This window comes from Scylla paramamosain, chromosome 44, assembly GCF_035594125.1.
Source record: "Scylla paramamosain isolate STU-SP2022 chromosome 44, ASM3559412v1, whole genome shotgun sequence".
In the NCBI taxonomy this organism is placed as follows: Eukaryota; Metazoa; Arthropoda; class Malacostraca; order Decapoda; family Portunidae; genus Scylla; species Scylla paramamosain.
This window is the reverse complement of record NC_087194.1, coordinates 11,213,473-11,232,643: the sequence shown is the minus strand read 5'-3', so window position 1 is coordinate 11,232,643 and position 19,171 is coordinate 11,213,473. Positions and strand designations below refer to the sequence as shown.

General features: G+C 42.2%; 1 protein-coding gene across 3 annotated transcripts in view; it reads left to right on the top strand.

Annotated features, from left to right (window-relative positions):
- The window catches only part of LOC135094155 (uncharacterized), a 96,102-nt gene that overhangs the window by 31,092 nt on the left and 45,839 nt on the right, over nt 1-19,171 (top strand). The window contains exon 4 of one of the 3 annotated variants that reach the window (XM_063993979.1): nt 19,126-19,171. This exon is cut by the window's right edge and continues 862 nt beyond it. The exons of the other annotated variants lie outside the window; for them this stretch is intronic. The gene's annotated coding sequence lies outside the window, so the exon portion shown is untranslated. The remainder of the gene's footprint in view (nt 1-19,125) is intronic. 3 annotated transcript variants of the gene reach the window in all.

Sequence of the window (19,171 nt, the reverse complement as noted above, 5' to 3'; positions counted from 1 at the left end):
TCACCAGAATCTCATGCACTTTATATTTCGGTCGGGAATCATGCCTAGTCTGTTCTCCAACTAGCCATAAACTCCTTCATTAATAGAAAGTGTTAAAATCTTTAAACATCTAACTCCCCTTGTGACTTCTGGCACCTAGCCGAAAAAACATATCTAAAACTTTGCTTCTCCTTTCCCTCCTCTATTTCAAGCTGGTGGCACCACTGCCATCTCATCTATTTCTAAAGCTGAACTCTTCGCTCAAACCTTTGCAAAAAATCTACCTTGGATGATTCAGAGCTTGTCCCTCCCTCTCTTTCTCCCTCTGACTACTTCATGCTATCCATTAAAATCCTTCGCAGTGATGTTTTCCATGCCCTCGCTGGCCTAAACCCTCGGAAGGCTTATAGACTTGATGGGGTCCCTCCTAGCTGTTCTCCGAAACTGTACCTCCGAGTTTGCACCTTGCCTAGTCAAACTCTTCCAGCTCTGTCTGTCAGCATCTACCTTTCCTTCTTGCTGGAAAGTTGCCTACATTCAGCCTGTTCCTAAATAGGGATGACCGTTCTAATCCCTCAAACTACCGTCCTGTTCCTTTAATTTCATACCTCCCCTAAGTTTTCTAGTCTCCCTGCAACAGGACGATACTTAAAAATCTATCACTTCAGAACCTTCTGTCTGATCACCATTATGGGTTCCGTCAAGGCCGCTCTTTCTTCTGACTTTCCTTACTGAGTCTTGGTCATCCTCATTTAAGGATTTTGGTGAAACTTTTGCTGCTAGCTTAAGACATATCAAAAGCCTGTGCACAAAGCTTTGATTTGCAAACTACCCTCCTACGGCTACTGTCCTTCTCTCTTTAACTTCATCTCAAGTTTCCTTTCTGACCGTTCTATTGGTGCTGTGGTAGACGGTCACTGTTCTTCTCCTAAATCTATTAACAGTGGTGTTCCTCAGGGTTCTGTCCTGTCACCCACTCTCTTCTTATTATTCATCAATGAACTTCTAAACCAAACTTCCTGTCCTTTCCACTCCTACGCTAATGAAACCACCCTGCACTTTTCCACGTCTTTTCATAGACGTCCAACCCTTCAGGAAGTAAACATTTCATGCAGGGAAGCCACAGAACGCCTGACTTCTGATCTTTAAAATCTGCGATTGAGGCAGGACAAACTTAGTATTGTTCAGTGTTTCAAAAACTCAATCCTTCCATCTATCAACTCGACACAACCTTCCAGATAACTATACCCTCCTCTTCAGTGACATCCAACTGTCTCCCTTTTCTACACTGAGCGTTCTCGGTCTATCCTTTACTTCTAAAGTAAACTTTACTTTATTTTTAATTTACTATCCTTTACTGTCTTAACTGCAAACTTCACATCTCATCTCTAGCTAAAACAGGTTCTATGAACTTAGGCGTTCTGAGTCGTCTCCGCCAGTTTTTTTCTCCCCCACCCCCTTACCAGCAGCTCACTCTGTACAGGGGCCTTATCCGCCTATGTATAGAGTATGCTTCACATGTATAGGGGGATGTTCCACTTATACGATTCTTTTAGACAAGGTGGAATCAGATGTTTTTTTGTCTTGGCAACTCCTCTCCTCTAACTCACTGTCTTCAGCCCCCCCCCCCCCCCCCCCTCTCTCTCTCTCTCTCTCTCTCTCTCTCTCTCTCTCTCTCTCTCTCTCTCTCTCTCTCTCTCTCTCTCTCTCTCTCTCTCTCTCTCTCTCTCTCTCTCTCTCTCTCTCTCTCGCAGTGTTGCATCTCTTGCTATCTTTTACCGCTATTTTTATGCTAACTGCTCTTCTGATCTTGCTAACTGCATGCTTCCCCTCCCCCCACGGCTTCGCTGCACAAGACTTTTCTTTCTCTTACCCATATCTCCACCTCTCTAATGCATGCAAGAGTTAACCAGTATTCTCAATCATTTACTCTTTTCTCCGGTAAACTCTGGAACTCCCTTTCCACCTCTGTATTTCCTCCTTCCTATTTTCAAGCGGGAGGTTTCAAGACACCTATCCTTTAATTTTTGAAGACCACTTTTTAACTGTTCGGGGACCGGCACCTCAGTGGCCTCTTTTAATTATAATCTTGTTGCCCTTGGCTGGTGCCCCTCCATAAAAAATAAATAAATAAATAAAAATAAAAATAAGAAATATTGTAACAAAAAGGGAGGCAGACAGAAAGGTGCGAAAGGTGAAAGGCACGCTGGGTCAACACCTCGCGGCTGTAGTCTCGCGAACGCGAATTTACTCAACCTACACGAATACTGAGGTGTGTGTGTGTGTGTGTGTGTGTGTGTGTGTGTGTGTGTGTGTGTGTGTGTGTGTGTGTGTGTGTGTGTGTGCGTGCGTGCTTTCCTGTGCCACTTTTGCACTTCCAGTCTCAAGCATGTTTACAAGCAACTTTCCCTCAAATTGCTTTGTGGTTGATCAATTCATACGTTAAATATTACAGCGTCAATTGTAATCATCTCATGTCCACTCATCGACTTGCTTGCTTTCATTCCTTGATTTCTTACTGACCACCATGAACTCTGATCAATTTGTTATCCACGCAAAGAAAACGGAAAAAAAAAAATGAAAAGGGGAAATACTGATATTCCAGCTTACACTTGCAAATGTCCCTACGTGTTGAAAACAAGCAGATAACAGCTCATAGTATTATTTGTTTATGATTCAACTGTTTATGCATTTATTTTCTTAAAAAGAGAATTATATGAAAAACTGAATGCTTCACACTCATTACGTAATTAACTAAATTAAATTAAAAAAATAAAAACACTACATTTATGTTCACGACAATACTGCTGTCACTAGTTACGGAAATGAAAATATCACATCACGTCCAAGTGACTGAACAAACAGAGCCAAACAGGCGGTGATATAACATGGAGCTGAGAACACAACAACAATTAATGACCGTTCACTTGAGGAAGGCAGTATTAGGAGAGGATAACAGCACTGAGTAAATTCTACCAGGATGGGTGAAGTCAGTAATTGTCTCGGTGCTATCACAACACATAATTTCACCATTATCCCAAACCTGGGTGATGATGGTGCTGTCTCCCACGCTGTTGGTCAAGGAAATCCTCTCCTTGAATAGTAAGGAAGCCGAAGTCAGACAAGTACACACAATAAGGCATTACATAGGAAAGAAAAACTTGTTCATATTGAGTGACTGACTGACTGACTGGATGACTGATTAATAGATTGACCGACGGAATGTGTGACGACAGGATTATAAACCACCACCTCACACAAAAAGACAGACTTTGCTAACCCTTTGACTGCTGCAGCTTCTTAGCTTCGTATAACAGCCTTGCATAAGTTTAAATGAGGATTTTAAAAGATTACTGTCACATCAAAGGTTGCTACCGAATATCTCATAGAACCTTTTACTGTTCGTTGTAAGCAAAACTGTGCAAAGTTGCTTGAGTAATATCACGTGTGTCATCAGCAGTCAGAGGGTTAAGAGATAAGACAAAACAACAGGAAACGCCAAACAAAAATAAAACAAGACTCTCGTTTCACAGTGCCATTCTAATCCTTGTCAAAATGCAGTGCAGATAACGCCAGCGGAGGATACAGCCTCGCCCACACGTTCTTGTATATCCCTTGAAAGACGACCCGTACCCTGACGACACGCCCGCGCCACTGACGCCGCAGCCGCGCACCAAGTAGGGGAGGCCGGGCTAAGTTGGCAACAGTGGTAAGTTGGCACATTTGAAGTAATTTCAGCGGTGGTATTCACACCAGCTAATCACCTGGAGGGGCTTCACTCACCAACATGCAGCCACGTTAGAAGGTCGCATTATTTGATTGCAGTGAGAAAAGTTTAATTTTGGTGCTGGTGAGTAAATTTTCAGTGCTATAGTTTGTTGCCACATGCATCTAGTTACAGATGAGTGATATTCATTTTAGCCACAATCTGTCTCAGGGTTTAAGGACTGTTTACTCTTGAAACAGATCATAACAGATTCCTTAAATCTGTACGAAAATCGTTTGTTTCAATTAGTGGTATGGATGGGGCAAGGTGGCACGAAGACAATGGGGAAAATTGCCACACTACCAACTATTATGATTAACATTTGTCTTTTTATTATTTATTATATTTGATTTATATTTTTGTGTTACATGTATGTTGGTACATACATGAATTGGCTTCCTGAACAAATTTTTGTCTTGTATTTTTAGAGATAGTTCCAACATAGAAATTAACTTACTTCCTCAGTAAGGAAAATATATATATATATATATATATATATATATATATATATATATATATATATATATATATATATATATATATATATATATATATATATATATATATATATATTTTTTTTTTTTTTTTTTTCCCGTTGATTGAACTTAATCTTCATAAAAATTAGCTTTACAGATATCATGCATCTAAACTTACAGTTGCATACATGTAATTTGCTATTTATATGTAATGTGCCAATTTACCCCATAGTGTGTGTCAACTTACCCCTTATATGGGGCATGCTGGCGCACTTATTATTATTTTTTTTTTCTAGGTAATGCAGAGCTTTGGTTTAAAAAGTTTTTTTTTTCATGGAAAGTAAGATGAATGTTTCTATCTTTCAATAAAAGCATAAACAAACAAAAAATCCCTGTAGTTTTGTTCCATCAGTGAGAATGTACAAAGTGTGCCAACTAGCCCTGGTCTGCCTTGCCGGATTGAAGGGGACGAGAATGAAGGGCTAGCTGAATGAAGCGACATTCTCCAGCCACCACCACAGACTTGTAGCTTACACTCGATAAAATTGTAAGGAGTTTTCACATGACTGAAAATTTACAAGTAAAATTCTTCCCCAACACGAGGCTATGTATTCGTCAAAAAGGAAATGTGGACAGGAATGACTTTACGACTGTGAGTGACAAAGTTGAAGACTGGTTTAAAGTTAAAATGTAAGTACGAATCTTGACCAGCAGGAGGTGATGTGTTAGTCAAGAGGCGAATGTAGATAAGAATTGATGTAAAAGTGAGAGTGACAAGAAAGAAGATTGATTTAATGTTCGCAGCACAGACTTGCATCTCAGACTCGGTAAGAATGTAATGATTTCCAGCATGACTGCGAAAATATACAAGTAGAACTCTTCCCTAACACAAGGTCATGTATCGGCCAAGAAGCAAAGGCAGATAAGAATGCATTTGCAAGATATAAGACTGATTTAGTGTCTGCAGCATAAACTTGCATCTCAGACCCGCTAAGAATGTAATAATTTGTAATATGATAAGCAATGAGAGGAAGGAGGTGTGCATTCATGGTCCAGAGACGGAGATGATCACAGATGAAATACTTGGACGGCACGTCATGCACACCACGCCAACGTCACCAGAACACCATAACCAGAGGAAGTAAGACCCAAGACGCCCTCGCCCCTGGACACTTGAAGGGCGCGTCACCTTGCCCCGAACGTACCTGAGGCGGTGGACACTTAACACGGACGCCACAACATCACACACAGAACACGGACACCACACCCACTGCTGGCCACAACTAGTACAAGGGAACTTACTGCTACCTGGCGTGGGACGTGTGTTAGGCTCGGCTGTCGTCTCCTCCTCCGGGTCAGCAAAACCTGTAGGAGGGATGGACATGCCGCCTGCTACCACACGTGAGGGCCGCCTTACCTTGCTCCGGTTGCGTTTGTTCATAGCAGTCTCATTCTTCTTCTGGGCACTCATGCCCATGCGGGCGCCTGCGAATCTTCCCGCCATCTTGGACGCTCAGGTCTTGGTACTGGAAATTCGACGAGATGTGGAAACACTTAAGGTTCTACTTATTGCTTGAAAGAAGACAGACAGACGATGGTGCTCCGTTGAGGTTCATATTCTTTCCTCCTTACTTGAGCTCAAACCAAGGTAACGATTGTGATGCGGGAGAGAAGGTTATAAAGTCGGAGTTGAGTTTGCTTGTACTCGGTGCGCGGCGTGTTCTCCCGGAGCCCTGGGCGAGGGTGTCTTCATGGAGAGAGAAACACGGGACTCCAGAGACACTTCCTCCCTCACTCACTCCCGCACTGACCGATCACAACACACGGAGACAACACAAGTACAGGTTTGCATACTGTTCACAGCTTTCTCCTCTGGTGCTGGGCCTTTCCTGAGCGCCTGGCAAGGATCCACCGCACGGTCAAGGGGCGGTACCTTGAGAAGCTGCCTCGCGCGGCCGCTGGACACCGAACAGTCCGGAACAAGAAACACCAAATGGTTAGGAAGACTCAGAAGGTTAGCTTAACGTCCAGTCTCTTTTGTATCACTTTAGTAAATATATATCTTTTCGAGAGAATCTTTTTGTGAGCAGAGATAATCTTGAGCGTCGAGACAGGAGCTTCCCCCTCCGTCACAGTCGCAGAGAAACGTTACGACTTGGCAGAGTAACTCCTCCTCAGGCAAACACGTCACCACAAAAGTCTTCACTCTTCACCCGGAAACCTTGCAGATCCAGAGTCACGGAATAACAAGCATGTGCAGCACAGCAGGCGCCTCAAAAAATAATATCTTGCCGACGTAGATGAGAAGGCCCAAATATATCTTTCTTTTCTTTATAAGTCTGTCTGTTTGGCGGATTGCTAAGTTCACCACACGAGTCCGTCAGCGACCACCTCAGAGTCACGCCGGACTGAGGGGCTGGCTGGCCTGTAGAGGTGCGGGACTGAGGGGCTGGCTGGCCTGTAGAGGTGCGGGACGGGATGGCTGACGGGAGGACAGGATTCCTGGACTGTGGCGTGGGACGGGAATGATCCAAGGGCCGCCAGCAGCCGAGGGCCGCAAGACGGGGCGACGAGGGCTGTGTATCGGAGCGGGGCCGGGCGGGGTGGGGCGGAACGGGGCCGATCTCCAGGGGCACAGTTGTGGGGTATCCTTGGGGTTTGTTGAAGACGAGAAGCTGCAAGGAAAGTAATGTAGGTTGTGGTGGGTGGTGGACTGGTAAAGGCTGCAAATGAAAGAGGCGTACATAAAATTCACTATTGTTACATTTCAAGGCTGATGATTGCGATGGACCTCGTGATGGACATTGTAGCTTCGCTTTTCTTTTAATGTCTTTCACATGATATAGACGAAAAGTTTAAATTATATAAGGGAAATATACGATGTTTTCGGAGCGTAGGAAAGTAGGGAAAATAAATAAATAAACGTCATTATCAGGATTTACAATCTTAAAACCAATTGCTCAAGTCGAGAAAGAATACAACCTCTAAGCTTAAGAATACAACCTCTAAGCTTAAGAATACAACCTCTAAGCTTAAGAATACAACCTCTAAGCTTAAGAATACAACCTCTAAGCTTAAGAATCGCGCTGCAGAGAGGCACTTTCGTATTGCAGTTTAGCGGGAAACCATTAACATTTTCTTCTTTGTTAGGAAATACGTGTTTTTGCAGGAAAATATAACTTTTCTTCCTATCGCAGGTGGAGGGATTGATGCTGGTGAAAACTCGTATCTATTAGACTTGAAACTTGATCAAATTATTCACCTTACTCGTGGCTCATGAATGATAAAACAGCCTCTTTTTATGTGGACTTAGATATGCCTGAAGTATCCTTGAGAGAGAGAGAGAGAGAGAGAGAGAGAGAGAGAGAGAGAGAGAGAGAGAGAGAGAGAGAGAGAGAGAATATTACTAATTGGACTATATAAATACGAGTCTCGTTGCATGCAAATTAAGGTATACTTCAGAACTTCAGAAATATATAGAAAATAATACACAATTGTACTATATAAATACTGAACAGTCTCCTTTTATGTAGATTAAGATAAGCTTGAAATATTCAGATAAAGAACAGAGTAATTGCACTTTATAAATATTGTGGTTTTATTTACCGAGCCTTTCCCATTAATATAGAGTCATACGCCTGAGGAGTCTCGGGAGTTCAAAGAGCGTCGACACTTTTCCAGCAAACTAAGTATATAATATAAAATAAATACTGAATCTTTAGCGAGTTGAAAGTTAAAAAGAAGACGGCGTGATTAAGTGCTGCCTCCCAACAGCAATCAAGGCGGCCTCACCACGCCGTCACACCCACCCCGTGCCCACACCCACAAACGCACCCACACACCCACACATCCACACATATGCATTATACATAATTGAAACCTATGCCTTATTTTCATTACTCGTAGATTTCGTGTTGAGATTTTAATTTTCTTCTTTTCTCCTGTTAGTTTTTCACTGCAACACTGTGTCGTTTGTTTTCAGGCCGGTTTTGGGTGTTGTGAGTAGCGGGTGGGGAGCCTTCTGCTTTGCTTTCCTGGCCTTCCTACTCTTAGAATGGTTACTGTACCACATTAAAACAGCCAAGTCAGGGAAAGGAGATCTGTTGCTGAGTGAAGCTTTCTTTGTATTCCTTTGTGTCCCTCCCCCCGTGACCCACAAAGAGGCGGGCGTGAGGGGACGCGTGTGGCCGCCTCAGGACGCAGCTGGTGACTGTGGCGTCGTTTGGGAATCTGCTCGTAACTTTCATTTGACCTTCCCATTATCCTAAACTCTCGAGCGCTATTTGATGTGGTGCTCTAAGTGTGTGTGTGTGTGTGTGTGTGTGTGTGTGTGTGTTTCTCTTACCTTTTCTTTTATAATTTCTTTCTTACGTGCGTACATCTATTTTTCTTTCTCTCTTTAGTCTAACATCACATTCTCTCAATTGCCCAAAATCTGATAATTCCAAACATATTTTGCTTAGTTATGTACATATTTTCGCTCGTTCCATTCTTGCATTATCTTTACCTTCACCAAAACTTTTCTTTGGTTTTCCAGTCTATCATACGAGAAACTGTCACATTTAGGCTTGACGTGCTTCTTATTTTCCCTTATGTTCATCCAGGTTCTCTTATTTTCTCTTATTTATGTAGAAGCTTCCCTTATTTCCCCTGAGTTTGTTATTTCAGTTTTCCTTATTTTCCCTGAGTTTGTTCTTGCAGCTTCCCTTATTTTCCCTCATGCTCATGCATCCCAAATTTTCCCTTATGTTCTTGTAGCTTAACTTACTTTCTCTTATTCATGTTGCAGCTTCCCTTATTTTCCCTTAAAGTTCTTGCAGCTTCCCATATTTTCCCTCATCTTCATGCAGCATCCCAAATTTTTCCTTATGTTTTAGGAGCTTTCCTTATTTTCCTGTACTTATGTTCATGCACCTTCCCTTGTTTCCCCTTATTTATGTTCGTATGTTCCTATCATCATCATGTCCCGTTCCAAGATTGAAGCCACAACACCATCCCATCATACAAAGCCCTCAATGCCACAGCGCAGTAATACCCGTGTGGTCCCCTTTCACGATTATATAAAGCACCGCCCTTCTATATAAACCCAAAGCCTGGTATTGTAGTTTTTATCTCCAGCAGATCCAAGTGTCTATACCACCCCGCTGATCCACCAAGCCCAACATGCCCATTACTCGGCTAAAATAGTCCTCTCATCCTGCTTCTCTTAGATTAAACGGCTTCCCGGCTCATATTCCCGTGGAGGAGCCGAACAGCCACCAAACAGCCTTGTATCGAGTTATATCTATCGCTTTACTGTTTCTGCGTTTCTCGGTCTGTCTGTTTGTCGGTCGGTTGGTGAGTGGGTCAGCCGGTCTCTCTCTCTCTCTCTCTCTCTCTCTCTCTCTCTCTCTCTCTCTCTCTCTCTCTCTCTCTCTCTCTCTCTCTCTCTGTACGTGGGGAGAAAGTTAAGGTAAACTCTTTGATTTCTACGCTACCTTGAAGTTCAGCCTTGCAATGAACCAGTAAAGAAAAATCCTCATATTCTTTATTTACATATATTCACAAGTACACATCACGCGGGACATAACCACCGGGACGCCACAATTAAGTGATTCAGCGGGGGAGGGGGGGGGGGGGGGTTGAGAGGAGAGAGCCTTTTGACTACTCCATGTTGGGACGCAGTTGTTTGAAAGTTACTGCCTCACTAACCACACGGGGCTCGGGTCCTCGTCTTCTTGTTTTACTTGCTTTACTTGTTTTGCTTGCTTTCTGAAACTTATAGAGTCCAAAACAAGGCGAAGGTCAGGTCTGGTAGCGTGCTAAGGGTGTGTCGGTGCAACTCAAAGCATTCTCTCTCTCTCTCTCTCTCTCTCTCTCTCTCTCTCTCTCTCTCTCTCTCTCTCTCTCTCTCTCTCTCTCTCTCTCTCTCTCTCTCTCTCTCTCTCTCTCTCACCTCCATGGAAAGAAAGTATGATGGATCCTCTTCTCTCCTCTTTCACTTCCCTCACCTCTCTACTTCTCCCTCTCCTCTTAATTTCAGGAAAAGAAATTATGATACATTTGCTCCTCTCTGTCTCTCCCTCTACTCTCTACTATCTTCTTTTATCTTACGTCTTGAAGGAGAAAGTGTTATACCTTCTCTCCTTCCCTGTTTTCCTCCCTCTCGTCTCTACTTTCTACTTTCATTCCACGTCCAGAAAAGTTAATTATGATATATTCCCCTCTCTCTCTTCTTTCTCCTCCCTCTACACTTCACCTCTCCTACATTCTCTTATTTCTCTACTTTCTTCTTTCTTTCTTTTTCTTCTTTTTTCTTATTCCACATCCTCTTCTACATTTCCTTCGTTCTCCTTCCTCTCCTTCCCAATTCCTCTCCTACATTCTCCCCTCTCTTCTATCTCCTTCCTCTTTACTCCACCTGTTCTACATTTTCTTCTTTCTCTACCTTCTACCTACTTTCTATTTTTCTCTCCTTTTCTCCTTTCTCTACTTCCTCTTCTACATTCTCTTCGTTCTCCCCCTCTCCTCTATTTCCTCTCTTACATTCTTCCCTCTTTTCTTTCTCCTTCCACTCCTTTTCACCTCCTCTCCTCATCTACGTCCAGGGAAAGAAGTATGATGCTGCACTGTGTTCCCGCTGCCTCTTGGACCGCGCGCGTCGTCCCACCTCGTTTTTCCTTCGTATTTTTGGCCGGTTACCTCGTCCCCTGCCAGGAGGACGCGGCTCTTCCTGTACTCAAGACTTAGGGTTATGAAGGCGTACGTTGCCCTCAGACTACTTGCAAGAGGCTTTACTTGAAGATACACGGGTTTTTGAGTATGTTTTTTCTTTTTTTTTCTACGGTTTTAGTAACAAATTAGCACGGTCTATGTATTATTAAAAGGAAAAACGCTCTTGAGAACTCGGCTTATCATCTCTGTGGCCTTTGAAAATAGTCATCGTGAGAGCGCAAAGAGTTTCTGAATTCTGGCGACTGTTGTTCCAAGACTCCCTACGCACGCCGCCGCCGCCGCCGCCGCCGCCGCCAGACATTCACTTGTTATTCTACCCCGGCGAGAAGGTGGATCCCTTCCCCCGCGAGACTGATGGCTCTTTGATCCTCCTTTCACGGGACACTTGACATAAGAAAATAGCAAAAAAATCCCCTATTTATGTTTGTTTCTTTGTCCCGTTACCTGTGCTCGCCTGTTCTCCGTTTTCTAAGATGTTGGTGTATCAGATTACTATTTTAATTGGAAATCTGTGCGTGGAATGATGAGAACAGTTAGACTCCTATTCAGAAACGCTTGGCTCTCTCACCACGACTACTTTCAAAGGCCACAGAGATGATTAGCCGGGTTTTCAGGAGTATGTCTCTTGTTAATAATGTAGAAATCTTGTTAATCTGTCACTAGAACCGTAAAAACTTCCTTAAAAACTCATGTAACTTCAACTGGTAACTTCAAGTGTCCCCTATATTATTTCCTAATATGGCGGTTAATACGACAGAACTATTAGCTAAACACACAATGCGAGGCCAGAAGAGGGACACAAAATGAAGAAATAATAGATAACTTGTCCAGATCTCGGGAATGAAATAGATCTTTCGCAAAGGAAGAGACAATAATGACAGAGCATGAGATTGTGAGAATTTTGAAGCGAGACGAGGATAGGAAGTTAGCAATTATCATGTGGGAAACACACACTCGGAATAAAACGCTAGATAAAGACAGAGAATGAAACGAGAAAGAAAACAAGAGATTATAGTGGCTTAGGGCAGGCGAGGACAAGAGAAGCAGATGAAAGCGAGAACGAGAATAGGATAAACGTAGCAGTGATTTCCCACAGAAAAAGAGGCTAAGAAAAGGAAAGGAAAACAAGACAAAGGAGAAAACGAGAGTGAAAACAAGCAATTACAGTGGATTAGGGCACGCGAGGATAAGAGAAACACAAGAAAACGAGAACGAGGATAGGATAAGCCCAACAATTATCTCCCACGCCAAGAGAAACTAAGAGAATAAGACACAGAATAAAAGAAGAGCGAAAACAACTAATTGCTATAGATTAGGGCACGCGAGGACAAGAGAATCACAATAAAACGAGGACGGGAATAAGATAAGCTAACAACAGAAAACAAGAGCAAGATAAAGAACAAGACGAGGACAAAAACAAGGCATTACTGTAGGTTAGAGCACGCGAGGACAAGAGAATCAGGCGGAGAAGAGGTAGTTCGTCTTCATCTCGGGAACCACAACAAATTATCTCTCACGAAGTCATTACGTCCCCGACAGCATTACCTTCCTCTCCCCCCTCCCCCCCATCAGACGAATTACTCCGAAGCACGAGTCCCTCAGAGTGGCAAAGTAGCCTGCCTCCCTCACCTCGCCTCCTTCGCTGCCTCTCTTTCCCTGGAATCTTTCATCCTCCCTCTTTCACTGCTTCTCTCACGTCTGTCTTTCTCACCCTTGCCTCCCTCTCCCTTGTCTTTTTCACCCCTGCCTCTTTCACTGCCTTTTTCACCTATCTCCCTCACCCCTGTCTTTTTCACTACCTCTTTAACCGATGCCTTTCTCATCCTTGTCTCCCTCACCCTGCCTCTCTCACTGCCTCTCTCACCCCTGTCTTTCTCATCCCTGTCCTTCTTATCCCTGCCTCCATCACCCCTGCCTCGCTCCCCGCCCCTCGTCTTACCTGACCACACCTTTCAGCCTTGATTGCATATCCCGCCAATTCTTTCTTACCTTCTTTTTTGTCACTGATATCGTGAGGATCTTACGTTTTCTTTTCTGTTATTATTTTTTGCTTGTTTGTTTTTGTTATTCTGTACGTTTTCTCTTTTGTTTTTATATTCTTTTCTTGCAGTTTTCTCTCTTATCGTTTCTTTTTATTTTCTATGTGTCTGGTTACTCTCATTATTGACATCTTTTTCGCCTCCAACTTTTCCTCTTTTTTTTTTATCTTCTTATTCTTGATTTATTATCTCTCTCCTTTTCTAGGTTTTCCTTATATTTTCCTAATTTTCTTTCCCCTTTTTTTACCATCTCATGTTCCCCTCATTATCTACATCTTTTTGCTTCCATCTTTTTCCTTTTTTTCTCCTCATTTTTCATTCGTTATCTCTCTTTTCTTGTTTTTCTTATAGTTTCCTGCCTTTCTTTCCTTTTTTTTACTTTTTCCTGCCTTTCTTTCCCTTTTTTTTTTCCTTTTTGTGTCCCTCCCATTTTTGTCTCTGTTCTCCTTGTCCTTCCTGTTCATTCCAAGCCCCTGTTCTGTTCTCCTTATCTATCCCAGCTATTCAACCGTTCGTCCCTTTTCCTCTTCTTTATTATTTTCTGTCTTTTTTCTCTATTTTTTTCCATTAGTTACATTCTTTCTTATCCCTTCCATGTCTACCAGTTTCTATTTTCTGCTTCTCTCCTTCATTAGTTCCTTGCTCTTATCTTTCCCTTATTTTCCATTGCCTATTGATTTCCATCTCCACACCCTCTGTTATTATTCTCTTTCTCTCTTATCTTTATTTAGTTTTCCTCTGCCTCTTCTCTGCCTGCTCTAAACTGGCCCTTATCTTATCTGCCTCATTTTTCCTTGCCCTTCCCTTTGTGTTTTCCTTCCTTAACTTTATTTTTAATTTCCCTGGCTTTATATTGCCGCTACTGTGCATCCTCCATTATTGTAACTTTCTTTTTCTCCTTCATCCCTTCCATATATACTTAACTTTACTTCTGTGTCCCTTTCTCAACCTTTTTTTTTATCCTTACCTGGTTTTCTCCTTCCTCTTATTTGTTTTGTCTTATAACTGTGAATTTCTTCCTTACATTATTCAAGCTTTGTAGTGATCCTTCGTCTTTTTACTATTTTCATCTTTTTTTTTTTTTTTTGCTTCTTTCCTCCTTTCCATATATTCTATTGTATTTCCCTTAACTGTGTGTGTTTTTCGTGCATATTTTTACATTTTAGTTTTCTACTTTTTTTTTTCTTATTCAATCCTTCCTTTCCTTTTCACTGTCTTTTTGTTCCCTTCCTCATCTTCCCCTCTGCATTTATTTTGCCTCAGGTTTGTCTGCTCTAATCCTCCATTCATCTTTCACTGTCTCTTTGTTCTCTTACACACCTTCCCTTTCGTATCGTCTTTTAACCTAAGCTTTTCTTCGTCTCTTGTTTTTCCTACTCTAATCTTTCTTACTTTTACCTTTACCTATCGTTCTGTTGCCTCAAGTTTGCCTGTTTTAATCTTTCCTTTTACTTTCGTCTCTTTGCTCTTCCATACCTTGCCTTTAGTATGATCTCTTAACCTTAACGTAGCATTTCTTTTCTTTTTTTATCCTTTTCTAACCCTTCCTTTACCTTTCTGTCTGTTTGTTTTCTTCCACATCTTCTCTCTCTTACCTTCTCTTAACATTACCCTCGCTTTTCCCTGCCTGTCCTTTGCCTTGCCTTCCCATACTCGTATAGCCTCCTGTTGACGGCTCATTACACTTGTATTCTATTACTTTAGAGAAGGCAGGAACCCAGGTGTGTGTGGGAACAGGATGGGGTGTCAGGTGGCTCACTTCCGCCCGACACCTGACCTAACCTCAATATTTATTTTTCCAGCAGGTGTGTGTGTGTGTGTGTGCGTCTGTGTTTGTTGGGATGAGTGTGAGGTGTAAGTGACAGGGTGGAATCAAAAGCTTTTCGTCTCATCAACTCCTCTCCTCTAACTGACTGTCTTCAGCCTCTCTCTCACCGCCGCAATGTTGCATATCTAGTTGTCTTCTACCGCTATTTTCATGCTAACTGCTCTTCTGATCTTGCTAACTGCATGCCTCCCCTCCTTCCGCGGCCTCGCTGTACAAGACTTTCTTCTTTCTCTTACCCCTATTCTGTCCACCTCTCTAACGCAAAAGTATTCTTGCGTTAGAGAGTAACGCAACCAGTATTCTCAATCATTCATCCCTTTCTCTGGTAAACTCTGGAACTCCCTGCCTGCTTCTGTATTTCCACCTTCCTACGACTTGAATTCCTTCAAGAGGGAGGTTTCAAGACACTTATCCACCAATTTTTGACCACTGCTTTGACCCTTTTATGGGACTGGCATTTAAGTGGGCATTTTTTTTTATTAGATTTTTGTTGCCCTTGGCCAGTGTCCTTCCTACATAAAAAAAAAAGTGTGTTTTCCTCTCTCCTCTCTCCCACTGGCAATCTGAGCTCCACTCCTCACCTTTTCACTCTTCGGCTCCGGATTAACATTTTGCCATTCACGGTTCCCAATGTTCAGGTTGAATTCATTAAAACTTTTCCCTGACGACGCTGACATCGTGCCTCTCTCCCATTTAAGGCTAATTGGACTTCTGTGGCCATTAAAAAGAATTCAGACCAGCGAGAGAGAGAGAGAGAGAGAGAGAGAGAGAGAGAGAGAGAGAGAGAGAGAGAGAGAGAGAGAGAGAGAGAGAGAGAGACTATTGGACATTAGATCTATTACTTATAACTTTGGTCAAGAAAAAAAAGTTTGTAGGTAACGAAAGTATAAAAAAGCAAGGGACAGGTGAGGCCAGGTAAGTAGCGTGACAGTAATTGGACACGGAGACAGGTGAGGTACCACAGCAGAATAATGATAGTCAGACGGATAGATAGATAGATAGATAGATAGATAGATAGATAGATAGATATAGATGAGAAACTAGATGATGAGATAGATAGACAGACAGACAGATAGATAGACAAAAGATAAATAAAAGGATAGGCAGACAGAGAAGCAGGCAGACAAACACACGAGGTGAAATAATGAATGCAAATTGCAGTAGATGAAAGGAAAACCATTTACGGACCACTTCGCTCTGCAGTGTCAGCGCAATAAGTGTCCTCCCCGATCTGAACGAACATATCGCGTAATGATCGAAACACTCAATGACATCGTTCGTTTTCATTGTGGTTGTAAAATGTTCCGCAAAGTTTCAAGTCTGTTCATAATTGGGAAAATATTTAATGAACTATATCTGACGGAGGAACTTGGTCGACATTTCAGTACTTTATGGTTCACACGTTCAACTTTTCACGTACTAAAGGTAAACTACATCGACTGTTCTACCGGCTTTTCTCTATAACACACTTCACTCGTCTCCCCCTTTGTTTTATGTATTCCTCCACCATCTGTCTTTGTTTTCAGTCTTCTGTGCCCATGCGTGTCTTTTTTTTTTTTTTTTAAACAGAGGACGATCATAGGAGTGAAAGAGATAATGTCTTAATTTTCACACTTTTCCCTCCTTTCTAACTCTACAGTATGAAAAAAGATCTATGATAATTATTATATAATCTTTTCACAAACCCAGTCTGTTTATTTCCACCAATGGTTCCTTAAGTGATTCACTTGTGTCTTATTTTGAGTCCTAAAAGAGAGTAACATCTAACAGAAGGTAGTATTCATTATGGAGCATCCCAGTCTGTCCATACCTACCAGTGATCATTTCAGAAACTCACCACCACTTCATTTCAACTCTTTAAGATATGGAAATAAGACCCTAGCTAGTATATGTTTTTCCCTTTACAGAAAAAACCGTCAATATCTTTATTTTCACCAATATTCTTTTCAGTAACTCACCACAGCTTCTGTTCAACTAAACCCATGAAAATAACTCCAAACATAAGCTAGCGTATACATTCTCTTCACACTAAAACTAAAAAAAACACGTTTCATTCCCTGTATTCCCAGCAATGGTCCATTCAGTAACTCACCAGAGCTTCACTTTAACTTTCCCGCCAAAGAACACAGACGCCTCGTGAAGTCCTTATTGTGAAAACACGACGCAGTTCTTTAACCTAACCACGTGTCGCATTCTTTCAAGAGACAAGGAGAACGCCTTCCAACCGTCCCCCTTCCCTCCGCTGTGTCTGTTCTGTGGCTCAAGGGCGACGAAACTTGAGTGGACGCCTCCTCTTTCAAGTGAACGTGTTGGGGATGGGGAGACTGAAACGGGCGGAAACGGAACTACTTCGGAACCGTTCTCAAGTTTGGCGTCGCTTAGGAGATGTTTGGTAACGAAGGTAAAAAAAAAACAGCACATTTATGACGTGAGAACTGAGCGCCTGCAACCACCGCGACACTTTAAAGCCGCCGTATTGTGGCGCTGCCTTTAATGATGCAGGCAGAGCTGATTCGTCATGTTTATCTTAGAGAGAGAGAGAGAGAAAAAGAGAAAGAGAGAGAGAGAGAGAGAGAGAGAGAGAGAGAGAGAGAGAGAGAGAGAGAGAGAGAGAGAGAGAGAGAGAGAGTGGTGGGAGTTATTTTAAGGGTATTAGTGGCGATTTTCCACTCTCTCTCTCTCTCTCTCTCTCTCTCTCTCTCTCTCTCTCTCTCTCTCTCTCTCTCTCTCTCTCTCTAGGCGTAGCACCTTTGGTAAAATAGATACATGACTTCCATCATCACTGACTTCCCAAATGTCCATATGTATAGACCACATTTTGCCCTCCACCTCACACTGGCTGCCGATAATACCAGGAAATTAGACCTAAAGGCGTTATTGAACCTTCTTTCATGGTGAGGGGAGGAGCGATAGTGACCAGCGGAAAGTACAGTTGCCCTAGGAAGTGATGCCGTATTGTATAAAAATCTGGGGGCTCCTATTTTTTTTTTTTTTTTTTTTTTTTTTTTTTGCGGAGCTTTTAATGTAATTCATGAGTTTTGGATCATATTCTGAAATGTTTCTTCTCCAAACCCCGACCTCTTTCCAAAGACTGTACGTAGATGAAGTTACACTGGGTTACTGTTTTATTTCAGGGTGTTTCTGCGGTTCTAGTGATAGATTAACAAGATTCCTACATTATTAACGGAAGCAACACTCTTGAGAAACCGGTTAGTCATCCTTGTGGCCTTTCAGAATTGTCGTGATGAGAGAGCAAAATGTTCTGAAAATTCTTCTTATATCAATTTTCATTCAATTCGTTAGACGTGTAATTCACGTGATTTTGCCGGGTAGCTTCTTTGGGCAGCTGTGTCTAAGGGGTTCAGTGTGTAAGGTGGTATATTTCGCCTCCTGACTATCGCTTCTCGGTGAAGGAATGGGAGGAGGAGAAAGAGGAGGGGGAAGGGGATTGGGGCAGTGTGTTTCAGCCGCGATGCTCAGTCCTGATAGATTGTTATGGTCTCCGCGTGACAAACTAGTCCCCGATTTCTCGTTAACTGTCGTGCCATCGCAGTTCAATCTCCCTTGTGTTTCCTTCTCAATCCCTCCTTTTCCTGCGTAAGGTGAAGATCGCCATGTGAAGGTCTGCGAATTAAGTGCATCTTTGTTTGGGTAATCTTCGTTATTTCCTTCCCCCACTTCCTGGTTTTCCTCCTTGCAAGGCGAAGGTCACGGGTTAAAGGCAAGCAAATTACGTGTTTTTTTTTTTTTTTTTTTGTTAAGTTATCGATTGGAGTCTTTTCATTATAGGTGAACCTGACTCCTTCCTCGTCTTCATTCCCCGTGAATCGAAAATCATTGTTTATGTCTTCAATATACGCGTATTTCTTATATCATCTATCAAATTTGTTTCCATTTTGATGAAACTACTTGGATGATTTTTTTTTTTTTTCTCTCCCTCCTCGTTCCTCTAAGCTTAAGATAAAGAAGCCACTAGTTGAATGTCTACGAAATGAGTGTATTTTATCACATTACCAAACAAGTGTCTCTCCATTATGATTAGACACCTGATTCAAGTTGTCTATCGCAGTTTTTCACTGTTTCGTCACGTTTCCTTCATTCTCATTTCCTGGAGTTGGTATAAATTCAAAAGCAGCAAAGTTTCTTATTTGTATTGCATTAAACCTTACCTAGTTTTTATTCAATTTTCTCGTGTTTCCTTCCTTGTCATAACTTTTTGGGCATTACTAGTGGAGTCTTACCTATTTTTTTTTTTTCTCTTTTTACCTGTCATCGGTCTTACACTTCTTTCCTTTTTTTAATAGTTTTCTTGTATATTTGCAGATACTTCACAAAGGAACTTCGAGCCAGAGCCGGACTGCCGAGGCGT